Raw genomic sequence first — 12,160 nt, forward strand, 5'->3', positions numbered from 1 at the left:
AAATAGTTCCAAAAAAAAGGAACAACAGTTCTTGGGTTCATGGATCATTCAGAAATCTGATGGTGGAAGGGAAGAAGCTGTTCCTGAATAATTGAGTGTGGGTCTCCAGGCATATCTGATGGTAGCAGTGAGAAGAGGGCATGTCATTGTGAGGGTCCCTGGGTGATGGATACCACTTTTTGAGGTACTGGCTATTGAAGATGTCCTCCTTGGTTGGAGGGGTGTGCTCGTGATAGATCTGGCTGAGTCTACAACCCTGGGCAGCCTCTTGCAATCCTGCGCATTGGTGCCTCCACATTAGATGGTGATGCAACCAGTCCAAATGCTCTCTCTCCACTGTACATCAGTAGAAATCTGCAAAAATCTTTGACCTCATATTGAACCTTTGCAATCATTTGAAATGTCTTTATTAGTGCTGCCTTTACTTTTTGGACCGATTAATTAATTAATTAATTAATGTTGTAATGTTGGAACTTAATGAAACTCACATGAGCTGCCCGTTTTCAGAGTAGTGCAATTCATGGATTGATTCATAAAGAACTTCCTGCTCACCACAAGTAACCAGGCATTAATGAGAAACATTAAACAAAACAGTGGCCAATGTATTAGGTATCTCTTATACTTAATAAAGTGGCCACTGAGTGTATGCTTGTACTCTTCAACTGCTGGATTGTATTAATGAGCAGGTGCACCTAATGAAGTACCCACTGGGTGTAAATTGACAGAAAAATATGATTTGTTAAACTTCAATATCACCTGTCATTATTAAGCTTGAGTTCTTTAATATTTTCTAATAGATGTGTAGGGAACCAAGTCCCAAAATGCATAATGTTCAATCAGGAAAATATCAGACTGTCCAAAATCTCCTTGAAGTGTAAATTTTAATTGAATTTAAGTATCAACTCAGTTGGAAAGTGTCATTATTTAACATTTATCATGCAAATGAAACCAGTAAGATGATTTAGTGGTTGCACATCTGTGAAATTGCCAGAAGGGAAAATAATTCAGGAGCATCATAAAATTAATTCATTTAGGAAAATCTCTTTTAGTCTGAAGATTAAATAATCAAAATGCAATGACATTTAATTATATTTCCATGTAATTAAATACTTGAGAAATTAAGGCATTGCAATGCAACAGTGCTGAACCCCTTCTTATTGTGGATAATTTAATGAGTATGCTTAATAAACACAGCAGAGGAAGAGGGAACCTCTACTGTCTCTTTGAACCATTGAGCAATTGTCTACGTTTGCCTGAACAAATGCTCCACAGTCACCATTATATGGTAGAAAAACTATAAGGCAAAGAGCTAAACACAAGAGATTCTGAAGATGATGGAAACCCAGAGTATGTCTCATGAAGTGCTGAAGGAACTCAGCAGGTCAGGTAGTATCTATGGAGAGGAATGAACTGTCAACGTTTTGGGCCGAGACCTTTCATCAGGACTGGAAAGGAAGGAGGAGGAAGCCAGAACAAGAAGGTGTGGGGAAGGGAAGGAGATCAAGCTGCAAGGTGTTAGGTGAAATTAGCTCTTGCTTCATCTCCTCCCTCCTCCACCAAAACTGAGCGGGAAGGAGTGTTGGTGCAGGAGGGAGGGGATGAAGTGAGAACTAGGAAGTGACTGGTAGAAATAGCTAAAGAAGAAGGAATTTGAAAGGAGAGGAGAGTGAACAATGGGAGAAAGGAAAGGAAGAGGGGAACCAGATAGGCAGGTGAGAAGGGAAAGAGGGGAGCCAGAATGTGGAATGAATTAGAGAAAAGTGGTAGGAGGTGAAATTACCAGAAGCAGGAGAAATTTGATGTTCATGCTATCAGGTTGGAGGCTAACCAAATGGAATATGAGGTTTTGCTCCTCCAATCTAAGAGTGATCTCATCTATGCTGTCCGGTTGGAAGCTGCCCAAATGGAATATGAGTGGAACATGGGCAAGGAGCTACTTTCTTTCTAAAAGTAATAACTAGAACTGAATCCTGTTTTCAACATCTGAGGTCATAAATCTGCATTCTCTTTCTCTTTTTTATTGTAAAATGGTAAATTGATCTATTACTCTCACACCTGACCAAGGTAAAGCGAAAAACTTTGTTCTGCATGCCATCCATAAGATCATTTCACCATGTCAGTGCATTGAGGTAGTACAATGGAACACAATAACAGAAAGCAGAATAAAGTTTTAGATTTACAGAGAAAGTGCAGTGCAGGGAGACAATAAATCGCAAGGCCATAACAAGACAGATGGTGAGATCATAGAGTCCATCTTATCATACCAAAGGACTATTCAATAGTCTTATAACAGTGGGATAGAAGCTGTCCTTGAGACTGGTGGGACATGCTTTTATATCTTCTGTCCAGTGGGAGAGGGAAGAAGAGAGAATGTCTGGGGTGTTCACTTTGCTGGCTGCTTTACTGAAGCAGCAAAAAATGTAGACAGCGTCCATGGAGGGAAATGTTGTGCTGAGCTCTGCCCAGTGTATGCTCTCATGGATTGGTCAAAGTGGCACAATTTAAATGTTACTTTTTGCTTACACTTTCTTCAACCAATTCAAGAAAAGCAGCAATTACCAACAGCAACTTTAAGGAAGCTTGGGTCGAAAACCAAGGTACCAATAAAGGCAACCAACAAAAGAAATGTGGTACAGGATCACCTGTGGAGACTGCAACATGAACTATGTCAACTTGTTTATGGGAACACAACTGGTGGTAGGAGACATGATCCACTGTCACTGATCTTGGTATATGAAGTCCAAGGAGACCATTTTAACTGGGACACCACAGAGGTGCTGGCGTAGGCAAACATGAAGCAGGCACAAGAATTTTTAGAAATGTGGTTCTCTTCTAATAACTCTGTATCAAACATAGCGAAATAGAAGCCACCTACAAATACCTAAGAGCCAAAGATGTGTGAGCCAGTAGAATTCAAAAGTCAACTTTTGACTTTTATTAAGGGATTGGACAAGATAGAGTCAGGAAATATGTTCCAGATGCTGGGAGAGTCCAGTACCAGAGGGCATGGTTTGAGAATAAGGGGTAGGTCATTTAGGACAGAGTTAAGGAAAAACTTCTTCTCCCAGAGAGTTGTGGGGGTCTGGAATGCACTGCCTCGGAAGGCAGTAGAGGCCAGTTCTCTGGATGCTTTCAAGAAGGAGCTAGATAGGTATCTTATGGATAGGAGATTCAAGGGATATGGGGACAAGGCAGGAACCGGGTATTGATAGTAGATGATCAGCCATGATCTCAAAATGGCGGTGCAGGCTCGAAGGGCCGAATGGTCTACTTCTGCACCTATTGTCTATTGTCTATAACTGAAAGAGTAGCCAGTCAGGACTGGAGCATGCGAACAAGGTCTATATAAACATGAGCACTGCTGTGAGAGAAACACCAACAACTGAGCACTGAGAATGTCACCTCAACTGGTGATGAAACACCTGCAAGCTAATTGCCAAGCTCAGTGAACACCACAACATCTCAACCCGAGCTACCAATATTCACCTCCATCCTAAGCTGCTACATCAGTTCTCTGCTAATGCAAGCAAATAGCTTCCTCACAGTTTCAAACACAGAACATACATCTTACTTTGACCAATTAGTGGCATTAGAACATATGACATAGAGCACAGAACACTACAGCACAGTACAGGCCCTTCAGCCCATGATGTGCTGACCTTTGAACCTTCACTGACATCAATCTAACCCTTCCTTCTTACATTGTCCTCCATTTTTCTATCATCCAAGTGCCTGTCTAAGAATTTTTAAATGCCACTAATGTATCTGCCTCTACCGTCACCCATGCAGCTACCATTTCCTGTGTAAAGACATAACCCCCTCCCATACTTTTCTCCAATCACCTTAAAATTTTATCTTTAAGTTCCTTGGTATTATCATTTCGAAGGACCTATCCTGGGCCCAGCACATACATGCAATTATGAAGAAAGCAAGGCAGCTTAGGGATTCAAATATCAAGCTCCTGAACGGGAGAGGGTAACATCACTCAGCTTCAAGGACTTGTGTTATCTTATGTTCTCAATATTTCTTGCTTTTCTATTTATTATTATTATTATTATTATTATTATTATTATTATTATTATTATTATTATTATTATTATTTTATTTTTGTATTTGCACAGTTTGTTGTCTTTCGCACATTGGTTGTCCACCCTGTTGGTGCAGTCTTTCATTGAATCTATTATGGATTTATTGAGTAAGCCCACAAGAAAATGAATCTCATGGTTATATATGGTGACATATATGTACTTACATAATAAATTTTGAATTTTGAGCTTTGATTATGCCTCCTTGTATTAGTCATTTCTGCCATGGAAAAAAGACTTTGGCTATCCACTCTATGCCTCTTGACACCTTATACACCTCTATCAAATCACATCTCAACCTCCTTCAATCCAAATAGAAAAGCATAGCTCACTCAACCTGTCCTCATAACACATGCTCTCTAATCCAGGCATCAACCTGGTAAATCTCCTCTGAACCCTCTCTAAAGCTTCTGAATCTTCCAATAATGAAACGACCAGAACTGTCCAACAACTCCACCATGGACAGTCCAAAGCCTGGCTATGAAAGGAGGAGAGTTGGGCATGGAGCTAGCCACACCATCCTCTTAAAAACCCAGAGCTACAGAAACACCAACAGAGGTTCCAAAGGCTTCATACCTGGGAGAGAAAGGATCTTCAAAGATGAGTTACACCTGGGGACAACTTGAAAGACTGGCTCAGGACAGAGTGCTCCTGTGAGATTATGTTAGCAGCCTTTGCCCCAGTAGGAGGGATGGGCTTAAGAACTGTCCAACCTCTCCCTTTACCTCAGTCCCTCCAGTCCTGGCAACGTGCTTGCAAAATTTTTGCTGCACTATTTCCAGTTTAATAACAGCTTTCCTACAGCAGAGCTACCAAAACTGAACACAAAACTCTAAGCGCAGTCTTGTACAACTGCAGCATGACCCCCAACTTTTCTGCTTACTAGTCCATCCCTCAACATACTAAGGACAGCATTCAAAAAACTTTCTTCGCACCCTGTCCACCTATGACTCCACTTACCATGGACCAGTTCTCCAAGGTCCATCTGTTCTAAACATTCCCCACAGCCCTGCCATTCACTGTGAAAGTCCTATTTGGACTTGACTTTCCAAAACACAACACATCACACTTAAACTCTATTTGCCATTCCTCAGCCCACTTACTCTGCTGATCAAGATCCCCCTGTTATTTTTGATAAACTTTTCATTGTCCACATTTCCATCTATTTTAGTGTCATCTTCAAACTTCCTTGTGTGCGTATGTGCGTGTTTGATTGTGGATATAAATGTAAGAGAGGAGCAAAGAAATTCTACACAACATGATCCGACAAATATTTAAGTAAAATTAGAATCATAAAAATATACCAGCAGAAAAGAAGGCCATTTGCCCCATCAACTTCATACCAGTTCCTGGTAGAACAACCTGTAACACTCTCATTCCCTGCTCTTTTCCCCCAACCCACTGGTTGTTCTCTTTCAGTAACTTTTTCAATTCCACTTTCCTCCCAAGGTGAGACTTAATATATTAACCAGTCTCTGGTAAGTAGTCAGAGGAACAGAGATGAGATATGATGGGTACGATAGAGACATCCAAATGGTATATTGCCTTCAAGGTGCCAGGGTCAGGGATGTCTTGGATTGGGTCCATGTCATTCCTAAGAGGGAAGGTGAGCAGCCAGAAGTCTTAGCACAAATGAACTAGATAAACACATTGACGAGGCCCTGAAGAGAGATTTTAGGGAGCTAGGTAGAAAGATGAGACACAGAACCCCCAGGGTAATAATCTCTGGATTGCTGCTCATGCCAAGCACCACTGAGGGTAAGAATAGGATGATTTGGCAGGTGAATGGCTGAGGAATTGGTGCAGGAGGCAGGGGTTCAGATCTATGGATCATTGGGAACTCTTCTGGGGAATGTACAACTTGTACAGAAGGAACAAGTTACACCTGAACCCAAGGAGGACCAAGATCTTTGCAGGCAGATGTGCTAGAGTTGCTCAGGAAGGTTTAAATGAATTTGGCAGGTGGGTGGGAATCAGAGTGATAACGCTGAGGATTTACAAATCGAGGCAGTGTGTAGTGAGACTGTTAGCAGGGAGAGGCTGATGATGGGGCTACATTGTAATCAACAGAATGAGTTACAATGTAAAATGCAGACAAAATCGAAAAGAGTAGATGAACATTAGCATAGTTACAAATTGGCATGTATAATGTTGTAGGCATCACTGAAGCATGGCTGAAAGAAGATTATAGCTGGGAACTTAGCATGCAAGAATGCATATAGTATTGAAAGGTCAGGCAATTAGGCACAGGGGAAGGCGTAGCTCTGCTGGTAAAAATCAAATCAGATCATTAGAAAGAGGTGACATAAGGTCAGAAGGTGTTGAATCATTGTAGGCAGAGCTAAGGAACTGTAAGGGTAAAAAGACCCTAATGGGTATTACGTACAGATTCCTCCAACAGTAGTAAGGACGTGGTCTACAAATTAAAATGGGAGACAGAAAATGCATGCCAAAAGGGTAATGTTACAATAGTCATGGTGGATATCTGTATGCAAGCAGATTGGGAAAATCAGGTTGGTGGTGGATCCCAAGAGGGGGAATTTCTAGAATGCCTACAAAATGGTTTTTTAGAGCAGCTCGTGGTTGAACCCACCAGGGGATCAGCTATTCTTGATTGGGTATTGTGCAATGAACCAGAATTGATTAGAGAGCTTGAGATAAAAGAACCCTCAGGGGACAGTGATCATAATATGATAGAATTCACCCTGAAATTTGAGGAGGAGAAGCTAATGTCAGATGTATCAGTATTACAGTGGAGTAAAGGGAATTACACAGGCATGAGAGAGGAGATAGCCAAAATTGATTTGAGAGGAGCACTAGCTGGGACGGCACAAAGCCCGCGATGGCTGGAATTTCTGGAAGCAATTTGGAAGGCATAGGATATATACATCCCAAAGAGGAAGAAGTATTCTAAAGACAAGATGGCTAGCAGAGAAGTCAAAGCCAACATAAAAGCCAAAGAAAGGGCATATAATACAGCAAAAATTAGTGAGACACTAAAGAATTGGAAAGCTTTAAAAAACAAACAGAAGGCAAGTAGAAAAGTCATTAAGTAGGTAAAAATAGAATATGAAAATAAGCTAGCCAATACAGTAGTATTAAAGAGGATGCCAAAAGTTTCTTCAGATACAGTACATAAAGTGTGAAAGAGTGGATATCAGACCACTGGAAGACTATGCTGGAGAGGCAGTAATGAGAGACAAAGAAATGGCGAATGAACTGATAAGTATTTTGCATCAGTCTTCACTGTGAAAGATGCTAGCAGTATGCTGGAAGTTCAAGAATATCAGGGGTCAGAACTGTATGAAGTTGCCATTAATAGGGAGAAGGTTATTTGGAAACTGAAACATCTAAAGATAGACAGGTCATCTGGACCAGATGGTGTACACTCCTGAGCTCTGAAAGAAGTGGCTGAAGAGATTTTGGAGGCATTAGTTATGCTGCTTCAAGAATCATGAGATTCTGGAATAGTTCCAGAAGGGTGAAAAGTTGCACATGTTGCTCTAGTCTTCAAGAAGGGAGAAAGCAGAAGAAAGGTAATTATAGGCCAGTTAGTCTGACCTCAGTAGTTGGGAAGATGTTGAAGGATGTGGTTTTGGGGTACTGGGGGCACATAATAAATAGGCTGTAGTCAGCATGGTTTCCTCAAGAAAAATTTGCCTGAAATATATGTTGGAATTCTTTGCAGAAATAACAAGCAAGATAGACAAAGGAGAATCGGTGGATGCTGTGTACTTGAATTTTCAGAAGGCCTTTAACAAGGTGCTGCACATGAGGATGCTTAACAAGAGCCCATGGTATTACAGGAAAGATTCTAAAATGGATGAAGCAATGGCTGATTGGTAGGAGGCAAAGAGTGGGAATAAAAGGAGCCTTTTCTGGTTGGCTGCCAGTGACTAGTGGTGTTCCACAGGGATCTGTGTTGGGATCGCTTCTTTTATATTATATGCCAGTGACTTGGATGATGGAATTGATGGTTTTGTTGCAAAGTTTGCAGATGGTTGGAAGACAGGTGAAGAGGTAGGTAGTTTTGAGGAAGTAGAGAGGCTGCATAAGGAATTAGACAGATTAGGAGAATAGGCAACAAAGTGGCGGATGGAATACAGTGTCAGGAAGTGCACGGTCATGCACTTTGGTAGGAGTGCTAAGGGTAGGCTATTTTCTTAATGGAGAGAAAATTCAAAAATTTGAGGCACAAAGGGACTTGGGAGTCCTCGTGCAGGATTGCAGGTTGAGTCAATGGTGAAGAAGGCAAATGCGATGTTAGCATTCATTTCAAGGGGGCTAGAATATGAAAGCAAGGATGTGACGAGGTTTTATAAAGCAGTGGTGAGGCTTCACTTGGAGTATTGTGAGCATTTCTGGGCCCCTTTTCTTAGAAAGAATGTGCTGAAACTGGAGCGGGTTCAAAGAAGGTTCACAAAAATGATCCGAGGATTGAATGGGTTGTCATATGAAGAGTGTTTGATGGCTCTGGGCCTGTATTCACTAGAATTCAGAAGGGTGATCTAATAGAAAACTATTGCATGTTGAAAGGCCTCAACAGAGTGGTTGTGGAGAGGATGTTTCTTATGATGGGAGAGTCTAGAACCAGAGGATGCAGCTCAGAACAGAGGGACATTCTTTTAGAATGGAAATGAGGAATTTCTTTAGCCAGAGAGTAGTGAATCTGTGGAATTCTTTGCCACAGACAGCTGTGGAGATCAAGTATGTTTGTATGCTTGTATGTTTACAGCAGAGGCTGATAATTGCTTGATTAGTCAGGGCATGAAGAGATACTGGGAGAAGGCAGGAGATTGGGCCTGAGAGGGAAAAGGGAATCAACCATGGTGAAATGGTGGAGCAGACTCCATGGGCCAAATGGCCTAATTCTGCTCCTATATCTTATGATCTATGGTCTTATAACAAAGTTTTTTCCTTTTATTCCCTCTTTGTACCACTTCTGCTGGCAGCTTGTTCCACACTTGCACCACCCTCTAAATGAAGAAATCCCCTATCAGGTTCCTCTTAAATATTTTACCTTTCACTCTTAACCTATGACCTCTAGTTCTAGTTTCACCCAAGCTCAGTAGAAAAAGCCACTTGCATTGACCCAACCTATACATCTCATAATTTTGTATACCTCTATCAAATCTTTCCACGTTCTCATATGCTTAAGGAAAAAATGTCTTAACCTATTCAACCTTTCTCCATAACTCAGGTCCTCAAGTCTTAGCATCATCCTTGTAAAGCAGCACTCAGCCTCTCCACCTCTATGAAATCTCCTATTAAGGCTTCTTTCACTAGATCAATGTTTGTGTTTCTTTAATTATTAGTATGTTCAAATGTACTGCTTTTTCACTTGTTTGAAATTTTATTGGATTTTACCCCCAGCAGCTCACTCCCTCTGCTGGACAAATGTATGTCAGCCCGCTGTTCACCTTGTGATGTGGACCACATTGTTTTAATAACCATGGTGTGATAAAGGTTTTACAGCTTTGATTTAAAGCTAGTACCCAGTGCCATTAACATTTGGAGACAAGCTGTCTTTCCTTTCGTGGAAAAAAACTACCTTCTTGAGTTTCTTTCTAGCATTTTTTAATCCTCAAGGTCGCTGTTTGATTTTCGCTTCCTAAACATTGCATATGCTTCCTTTTTCTTCTTAACTAAATGCACTGCCCCCTCATCATCCAAAATTCTCTTAATGTGCCATCCTTGTAACTGGAACATGATCTTCATCATTTTGTGGATTATGAGCAGTATAGACAGACAGACATACTTTATTGATGCCAAGGGAAATTGGGTTTCGTTACAGTTGCACCAACCAAGAATAGTGTAGAAATATAGCAATATAAAACCATAAATAATTAAATAATAATAGGTAAATTATGCCAAGTGGAAATAAGTCCAGGGTAGATAGGGTAAATGCAAGAAGACTTCTTCCACTCAGGTTGGGTGAGACTAGAAATAGGAGTCATAGATAAAGGGAGAAAGGTGAAATATTTAAGAGGAATGTTTCAATGTTAAAGAGACATTTGGATAAGTACATGGACGGGAGGGCCATGAAGGGCTATGATCTAGGTGCAGGTCGATGGGACTAGTCAGAATAACTGTTTGGCATGGTCTAGATGGGCCGAAAAGCCTGTTTCTGTGCTATGGTGCCCTAGGACTATGATGACTACCCTAATGAAAAGTCTCGACCCAAAGCATCGAGTGTCCATTATCTTCCACAGATGCTGCCAGATCCACTGAGTTCATCTAGCAGACTGTTTGTTGTCCAGCACCTACATACTCTGGTGTCTCCAGATAAGACCAACAGGTTTCTTCCCTCATTAAAAACAAAAAAAAATTGAAAATATTTTCAGGCAGCATCTGTGGAGTGACAAATAGAGTTAACATTTCAGGTTAATTACCATCTATCATAACTGGGAAAATGAGGAAATGAGTGTTCCTTAAATTGCAAACAACCAAAGACAGATCTGCTGCTAACGGCCAGGTCCTGGGAGATGCGGGTTGATGTGGGAAGGAGGCTGCAGGTCCCGGAGGTGGTGTACACAACCCTCCGCCCGGACATTGTATTGTGGTCAACTGAAGACCGGAAAATAATTCTGGTTGAACTGATGGTGCCATGAGGGGAGGGATGGGAAGAGGCCCATGAGAGAAAGGCCTTAAGTACCAGCCCTTAGTGCAGGAGTGCAAAGACAAGGGGTTGCAGGCATGGTTGTTCCCTTTGAAGATCACCTGCAGAGGTTTCCCAGCCAAATCAGCATGGTGGTTGTTGTCAGCTCTGGGCTTGGACGAAAGGAGCAAAAAAACAAACAGCTCATAGGATGGGAGAAGAGGCAGAACGAGTCACTTGTTGGATTTGGAGTAGGCGAGAGGACGGAAGCTGTAAGCCAGGAGCAGATGGGCAGTGATTTGGCCACCACTACGAGCCCACCAACTGGAGAGTGTTGTGGTTAACGGTCGAAACTCTCTGAGAAGGTTGGGAACCACCTGATGACATCTGCTCCTGGTTGAAGGCTACGGTTACCTCATAAGGTGTCTGGAGAATGCACCCTAACAAGTGGGGAGGACAAAGGAAATATCTGGATAACTGGAGACCAAGGTTGTTTCATGTGACATGGTTGTTTTTGGGTACTATCTAGTTAATTATTGCTGATTCGTCTAGAATATATAGATAACTAAGTGCAATCAGAGTGAAAAATAAACATGCTGGAACTGTGAGATATGGGATATAGTGGTTGTGAAAATTTGAAACAAAAGAGAATTCTGAAAATATTCATGCCTTCAGGCAGACATAGAAGACAGAATCCCATAATCCCAGGAATGAAAAGCGTGACATATGAGGAGCGTTTGATGGCCCTGGGTGTGGAGTTTAAAAGAATGAGGAGGGATCTCATTCAAATCTATCATATATTGATCGGCTGAGATAGAGTGGACGTGGAGAGAATGTTTCCAATCTGAGGCACAGCCTCAGAATAGAAGGATGTCCATTTAAAACAGATTAGGTGGAATTTCTTTAGCCAGACAGTGGTGAATCTGTGGAATTCATTGCCACATATAGCTGTGGAGGCTATGTCTTTGGGTATAGTTGTCTGATCGCCAGATATGGAGATCAGACCCAAATGTTCTTGAATCATAGGATGATGCACTGAACTGCTGATTTGGAAAAGGCAAAAGGTGGAGGTATGTGTTTCATGATAAATGTCCTGTGGTGCTCCAATGTGGTGGTATTGTCGAATTCTTGTTCTCCAACCTTGAATATCTAATGGTTTAATGCCATGTGTTCTACTTACCTATGGAGTTCTCCTCCATAATGATAACCACAGATTACATACCACCAGCAGCCGACTAGAATCACGCACTTGACATACCGCACAATGTTATCTCCAAACAAGAAACAGATCACCATGACACATTTCAAATCATCGGCAGGGGCTTCAATCAGGCTTGTTTGAAGTAAACCTTGCCCACTTACCGTCAGCATATAACCTGTAGCACAAGAGGTCCCAACACATTAGACTACTGTTATACTAAGATAAGGAATGCCTACTGTGCCACACCCAGCCTGCATTTCGATAAATCAGATCACT

This window comes from Hemitrygon akajei, chromosome 16, assembly GCF_048418815.1.
Source record: "Hemitrygon akajei chromosome 16, sHemAka1.3, whole genome shotgun sequence".
In the NCBI taxonomy this organism is placed as follows: Eukaryota; Metazoa; Chordata; class Chondrichthyes; order Myliobatiformes; family Dasyatidae; genus Hemitrygon; species Hemitrygon akajei.